The sequence below is a fragment of the Paramormyrops kingsleyae genome, chromosome 3, assembly GCF_048594095.1.
Source record: "Paramormyrops kingsleyae isolate MSU_618 chromosome 3, PKINGS_0.4, whole genome shotgun sequence".
NCBI lineage: Eukaryota > Metazoa > Chordata > Actinopteri > Osteoglossiformes > Mormyridae > Paramormyrops > Paramormyrops kingsleyae.
The window spans coordinates 43,617,214-43,625,133 of NC_132799.1; positions in this window are offsets into that span (position 1 = coordinate 43,617,214).

A 7,920-nucleotide genomic window follows, 5' to 3' on the forward strand; every position below is an offset into this window, starting at 1 on the left:
ACTTCCTGTGCAGGGTCACAGGGGGTCTGGAGACTATCCTGAAAGCTATGGGCACAAAGCAGGGAATAACCCAGGACGTGGTGCCAACTAGGGCTGCACGATTTGGGGAAAATATCGAATCGCCATTTTTATGACAGAAATTGCGATTACGATTTGATTTGCGATTTAATTTTTTTATGTCAAGCTTCAGTTCAATATTCAGTGTGTAGTCATTTTAAAACATATGACACAGGATGAGATACCATCAGTATTAACTGGTCTATATTCTAATGCAAGGATGAGAATTTAAAGATGTGATGTGTCAAGTTAAACAAAGTAATAATGAAAACAATTGCAGCATAAAGAAAAATAGCGATCTTGCAGGTAATGCCTCAGTGGATCTGTTTGGGCGGTAGGCGAACTGTAATGGGTCTATGGAATTTGGGATGGATGAACAGATTAAGTTATTTACCAGCCTTTCAAACACCTTCATGGCCAGAGATGTTAGGGCTACCGGGCGGTAGTCATTCAGGCTGGAGGGCTTGTTGTGCTTCGGGACGGGACTATGGTGGACCGTTTAAAACACGTTGGCACAATAGACAGAGCTAGGGACTGATGTATCAGCGCAGCTGATCAGCGCAGCATCGCAGGACTCGTCCTGAAATCCCGTCTGGTCCCGCTGCTTTTCTGATGCTCACCTGCTTCAGAGCCCGGCGCACATCGCGCTCTGCCAGGCTAACCAGAGCCGCGCTGCTGTCCTCGCTCACCGAGATCAGACTGTTGTTGTCTCCGCGGTGAGAGCTGTTTATCTCAAACCGTGCGAAGAACGCGTTCAGCTCGTCGGCGAACACAGCGTCAGTGCTCAACGCAACGGCGTGTTTATTCTTATAGTCCGTGATTGTATATATTCCTTGCCACAGTCGGCGGGAGTCATGAAGATGAAAATATGACTCCACCCGTTTCCGGTTTTAACAGCAGGCGCTGTTAGAACTACTTAAGACTTCCGAGTTGGCGTGTAATCAGCGTGGACGCTGGTAGCTATGACCATGCTGGGACTGATGTATCTCCAAGCTTAACTTCTGGCGTATCCTGCTAATACTGGGACAGGTATGTGTTGTTAATCCTGTACATGTCTTTGTCATGTCAGGATATTATGATTGGCCTGTTTGCATTTTTACCGTGTCCATGTTGTATTGTTTGTTTCAGAACATTACACTGCAGTCTGGGGTAACCTGTTGCATGTATTGTTTGCCCCGGCTGTTTTAAACTGTTTTGTATACTACCCAATTGGGAGATAAGTGTTGCTTTATTCAGTGTGTGTCAGGGTCAGCCCCTGCTGTGGTCCTACCGAGTCCTGAACTGCAAGACTTTCAATGGTCACTTAAGGTACCTGAGTACTGTGAGGGTTGCAGGGTATTGGATTGAAGTGTATATTAGGATAAGTGGGTTTGCACAGTCACGTGTGGTATAGAAACCCTAGCTTCCCACCAGTGTGTCTACCCGCACTTGGTTCAATAGGCCTCTGTCCCAATGTCTTGGTGATTTGTTTTCTTTTTTCATCTTCCCCTTTTTGTCTGTTTACTGTCCCTTCCCCAACATCAAGGTAGTGACCTATTTAATTGGTGACCAATCAAGAATATTTGTTGTTAAAGGTTGTACTTTTATATTTCTGTAAAACCTGCATCTGTACTTCTTATTAGAGCATTGTTCCCTTGCTCTGGCACACTCAGTAGGTAGTGAATCGCAAGGGGTGGCGTAGTCAGTGTACAGTAAGGGGCGCCACAACTAATAACACTCAAAATACCGTAATGTTCATCATAACAGAGTGGCTGTTCTGTCCTGAAACCGTAAAGCTGGAATTTTTTTAAACATAATATGCATTTTATAAAAAGAAGTTCTCAGATGACACCGCCATTAAGACTCAAAAAATTGGCCAAAAATGATGTAGAGAAGTGCAAACGTGATGAAAGTCGTACCCCTCGTTGCACAACCTCATAAAGGTTTTGTTTTTTTTAAATGATCATTCTGGTTGTTTTTTTTGCAACCAATTTTTTATTGGGTTTTACTACAATGCACAAAAAAGTGACACATCATAAACTGTTCAACATACAAAACAAAAAAAACACCAGAACCAACCCCCCCCCCCCCCCCTTTTATACACCTATAAATGCAAATGCATGCACACCCCCAGACATCCACATAGATACACAACACACACACCAAATATATTGCCATATAGCATATCTACATAACCGTACCAGAACATAAGAACATAAGAAATTAACCAGACACAATAGGTGATGTGCTCTCCTCAATGTACTGTAGTACAAGTGAAGCATTACGCTCCCAAATGTTGATGGTAACGTCTGAGGCACCATTTATTCAAGCAGCAGACAGCTCCAACATGATCAGATTGTAAAGGGAAGCCCTCCAGACTATGAAAGTGCAACGACTCGGGTCTTTCCACCTTGAGACCAACAGAAGCTTTGCAGCGACAGAGGATAAAGAAATCGTCTGTTGCTGAGAAGGGGAAAAAGAAAGGAGAGAGAAATCTAAGAGTAACAGAGATTGAGGAGAACAAGGGACAGTCACATCCAGCAGATCAGAAAGAAAGGAGGAGACCGCATACGAAAGAGCGGCCACAGGTGGACATTCCCAGAACATGTGGAGAAAAGTACCAAGGGCTCTAAGTGGGCACAATTTACAAAGGGTATCAGGATCGAGAGCCATAGCGAAGCGCAATCGTGGAGTACAGTACATCCTGTGCACAAAACTAAACTGAACGTGCTGGTGATTGGGATTTCTAGAAGCCCGCTTAATATTTTTTAAAATGGTGCGCCAGCACAATGGAGAAGGAGAAGAGATATCACCCCATTTACGGGCAACAGGTGGAATAACCTGACCAGCATTACGCAAAAACATGTACAGCGTGGAGACTGGTCTATTAGATTTGGACAGGGAAGCCACAAATTTGCAAAGGGGGTGAATAGGCAAAGGAGCAGAGAAGGAAATCCCACATGTTCTGAAGACAGATCGCAGTTGTAGAAAGAAAAAGAAGGAAGAAGGAGGGATAGGAAATTTAGAGCTGAGAGCCTGGAACGTGAGGAGGCCAGAGTCATCAAATAGATCACCCAAAACACGGATTCCGGACGAGATCCACCGGGAGTTTGTGATGGGCTGACCACCAATGTTAAGCGCTCTATTAAGAAATACTGGTGTATTTGAGTGCCAGACAGGGACAGAGCCAGTGCGCTTCTCGACCCGATGGAAAATCTGCACAGCATAAGACACAATTGAGCCTAGCACAGGTTTAGCTGCCTTAGCTTTCAGGGAGAGAAAAGGGAGATGTTGCAGCTGATGCGGACGCGCCAGATTCTCCTCTATTGGAAACCAGGAAGGCGGTGATGGGGGAGGCTGAAGCCAGTGCCAGACCGAACGGAGAACAAAGGACCAGTGGTACCATTCATATTCCGGTAGAGCGAGACCCCCATCATCTCTAGAAAGAGTAAGAAAGGAGTACCTTATGCGAGGCTTGCGGGCATTCCAGAGAAAGGACGTTACTGTCGACCGGACATCTTTCAAAAAGTGGGAAGGGGGCGGCAAAGGAAGCATAGCACTTAAGAAATTTAAGCGGGGCAAAAAAAAAATTTCCCAGAGGAAACTCCAATTAAGCCTGTCAAAGGCCTTCTCGGCATCCAATGAGAAAAGAGCAGTGGGAGAATAATCATTTTTAACAATATGCAGAAGACGACGCATATTGTCGGCTGCGTAGCGAGCTGAAATAAAACCAGTCTGATCGGGATGTACAATCTTAGCTATCATTAACTGAAGGCGGCGAGCCAACACCTTAGCCAATAGCTTAACATCAGAGTTCATTAAAGATAGGGGACGGTAGCTGGAACAATCAGCAGAGTCTTTGCCCTGTTTTAAAAGCAAAGAGATTATCACAGAATTTAAAGCGGGGTGGAGCTGAGAGGAGCGTATGGCGGAGGACAGCATACGAAACAGAGGGGAGGCTAACTGTGCCCAGAAGGTGAGCAGCACCTCAGCTTGAATACCATCCATCCCAGGAGCTTTATTCTTAGAAAATGACTTAAGGGCCTCAGTGAGCTCACAAAATGTAATGGGGGCTTCCAGTAGTAAGGCATCCTGCTGAGCAAGTATAGGGAGAGAAGCCAGGGAAAAAGGCGAGTCCAGGGCTGTCTGAGATGGAGGGCTGTCGGATAAGTAGAGATCCTTATAGAAATCAAGAAAACGGTCATTAATTTCAGAAGGCTTGGTGGTTACAGCTCCATCCTTGAATTTTACACTTGAAAAGTGTCACACTGGCGGAGCCTAAGCGCCAACAACTTACCAGGCTTAGCTCCACTAGCGTAATACCGTGTCCTAGTGCGATGTACAAGAAATTCAGCCTTACGCAAAAGTAAACCATTGCGTTCGGCCCGCACCCTGGCGATACGAGCCTCATGCGCTTGGTCCAAATGCTGAGAATGCATGGACTCCAAACTATTCAAATGTGCCTCCAAATCAGTAATTCTCCGGCGTGTCGTACGCGCAAGGTGAGAAGTAAAAGAAATAGTGAAATCCCGAATGAAACCTTTTATAGCCATCCAGACATAGCCAGGGTCCTGCACAGACTCTTCATTCCATGATATAAACTCTTCTAGGTTCGCCGCCAACCGCTGTACAAATGCAGTGTTCTGCAAAAGGGAAAGGTTAAACCGCCAGCGAGGAGCCTTCGATATTAGAGATGGCAGGTAAAATCTGAGCTGAACGTGCCTATGGTCAGATAGTGAGGAAGATGCCATAGATGAGTCGAGACAGAAAGATGCTAAAGATTTAGATATAAAAAGGTAATCAATTCTAGACAGTGTGTTGTGGCGGAAGGAAAATAAAGAGAAATCCTTAGCAGAGGGGTTAAGAAGGCGAAATGAGTCCAGTAAATTAAGATCAGCTACGAGATTAGACAAGGCACGAGATGATGGTGGAGCACGCCGGCCAACCAGAGGAGGTGATTTATCTAAAACAGGGTCAAGAAAAGCATTAGCATCCATACCGATTAGCAATTCGTGGTTGGAAAAGGACAGAATTTTACTCGTTATAGTTTGGAAGAATGAGTTACTAAAAGGCGTAGGTGTGTAAAGTGAAAAGCAGGCCAGTTTTCTCCCAGCCAGCTCAAACAACACATAACAATACCTGCCACCATCATCACCCCCACTGCCCAGGATCTTAACTTTAAACGAACGGCGGATGAGTATATGACGCCACTCTGGCGGGAAGACGCGGAACTTAGGAGTCATTTGGAGTCCTTAGACTCCAAATGTGTCTCCTGCAAAAAAGCAATGTCCACCCTATTTCTAAACAAAATGTCTGTGACACTAGAGCGCTTCTGAGGGGTCGAAAGCGTCCTCACGTTCCAGGTAGCCATAACTAAGTTAGCCATCAGCAGCTATAAAAGACATAGATCCACAGCACAATACTGGAGAGAGAGAGACAAAGAGGGAGACGTCAATAGAGTAGCACATCGTTAGAGAAGGAATTAGTGAAAACAGACAACCCATAAACAAATAAGCTCCAGTAATACAAACCCCTAACACCCCATAAGACAGAACACCATCATCCAATGAGCCGAAGGGCGCGAACCCCAAGGCAAAATAACCACAAAACACCCCCCTCCCCCCCATCCCCCCAGAACAGCGCGGGGCCAAAAGCCAGCGCGTGACACGCAGGGGATAAGGCATGCGTGAATACTCAAGCCCGCCGGCCACCCCCGGCGTAAACTACAAAGCAAAATCAACTATAGAACAGACACAAAATCGTTAACAGAAAAGCACCCGATTTATATACTCCACACGCACAGTGTGACCGCAATATTATAACAGGCAAACAACAAAGCAGACCGAATAGGCATATTAAATTGGCCAGGACCCGGTGGAGGTGAAAGCGCCGATTGCCTGAAGAGCTTCTTCTGGGTCGGTAAAAAACCACTGGTTACCCGCAAAAGAAAGGCGAACTTTAGTCGGGTACAACAGAAAAGCAGGAACACCAGCTTCCCGAGCCTTCTTCAGAACGGGGGACATAGCCTTGCGAGCTCGGGCCGTCTGGGCGCTGTAATCGGCGAAAAAAAGGATTTTTCGTCCCTCGAAACGAACCGGCGATCTCCGAGCCTCCTGCAGTATAATCTGCCGTTCGGTGTAGCGTAGGAGATTCAGAACAATGGGGCGCGGGCGCAAACCATCGCCACTGCCGGCAGACACCCGATGAGCCCTCATCACTTCGGGACTGAAGTTGGCAAGACCCGGAAACCACTTCGTCCACTGAAGATCCAAAAACCGCAGTAAGTTGCCCTTCTCCACGTCTTCCGGAACCCCGACGATCCTGATATTATTTCTCCGCTCCCTATCCTCTTGCTCGGCAAGCTTATTACGAAGGAGACCAACTTCGAAATTGAACCCCAGTTCAATTTCGTGTTTCTGGACTTGGCCTTGAAACAACTCAAAAGATTTACTCAAAAGATTTACCGAGCTTTTGCTGCTCCACCTTCAGATCGCCGACATCAGCCCTCAGATCTGTAAAATTCCTCTGGAAGGAGGACGGCAGGTTTGTATGGAGAGACTCAATCTGCTCCTTAACAAACTCTTTTAACCTGCAAACATCCGAACTCAGCGCGTCAGCACTGCCCGCCATGTTGCCAGCGCTGACGCAACATGCCCGCACATGGTTTTGTGCTTTCTTCGCCGGACTTGCGGTCGAAGATTGAGGAGGTGTTCTGCGCCCAGAGTGATCCATAATAGCAGTAAAGTTATGCGGATGAGTTCAGCAAAGTAAACCAAAATAAAAGTGCCTGATAGACATTCAAAAAAACGGGAAACCGGCGGTAGGACTTGGGGAGCGAGACTAAAACGCCGCCATGCACCACTGAGCGTCACGTGGTCCCTCACCCCATGAAGGTTTTAAAAAAATGAGAGAAAAACAAAAAGCAAAAAAATAAACATTAAAACACGCCAAACAAAACAATAAACAGGACAGAGCTGCTGTAACTCGCTGCTGATGAGAGAAAAAAAACAAAAAACAAAAAAAAACAATAGTCGGTAGTGGCAGCCCTAACGTCAACAGTATAAACAGAGAGCACCAGTGATAAAACAATATAAATAAAATTAAAGTAATGGAAACAACATAGACAGACACAGCAACGGTACAGCATGAGGTAATAGTGGCAGTGTGAGGAAATGTTAGTGTCATGTCAGACAGTGTGTGAAGACGATGTCTTGGAAGCTGTGTGCCCGAGGAACTTGACCCTGTTGATCTGCTCCACACCATCCTCTGCGATGTAGCTAGGACTTTGGAGAGTCACCTGCTTGTCAAAGTCCAGGATCAGCTACTTGGTTTTGCTAACGTTGACGGTGAGGTTGTTATCTCGACAGCATCCTTCAGGATCTCTGACCTCCTCATCATCGTTGCAGATCAGACCAATGACGGTGGTGTCGTCAGCAGCTTCAAGATGGAGTTGGAGCGAAACTTGGTTATGCAGTCGTGGGTGAAGATGGAGTAGAGCAGGGGGCTCAGCACACTGCCCTGCGGGGTTGCCCGTGTTGGTGATGATGGAGGAAGAGTTCTTCCCACCAATGCACACTTGTTGGGAGTCTGCCGGTGAGAAAGTCCAGAATCCAGTTACAGTACATGGTGAAGAGCTGACCCCAAGTTCAGGAGCTTAGCCGTGAGCCAGCATGGAATGATTCTGTTGAAGGCTCAGCTGTAGTCCACAAGCAGCAGCCTGATATAACAGATTTTATTGTCCAGGTGAGCCAGGTTGGTGTAGAGTGCCTGGAAATATTCCTGCAAAACACACAGAATACATTAAGAGTACCCATTTTTCCACAGGCCAACAGAGCAACTAACCCCAGAGGTTGACCAGGATTACACTACAGCTTTGGAGGACTA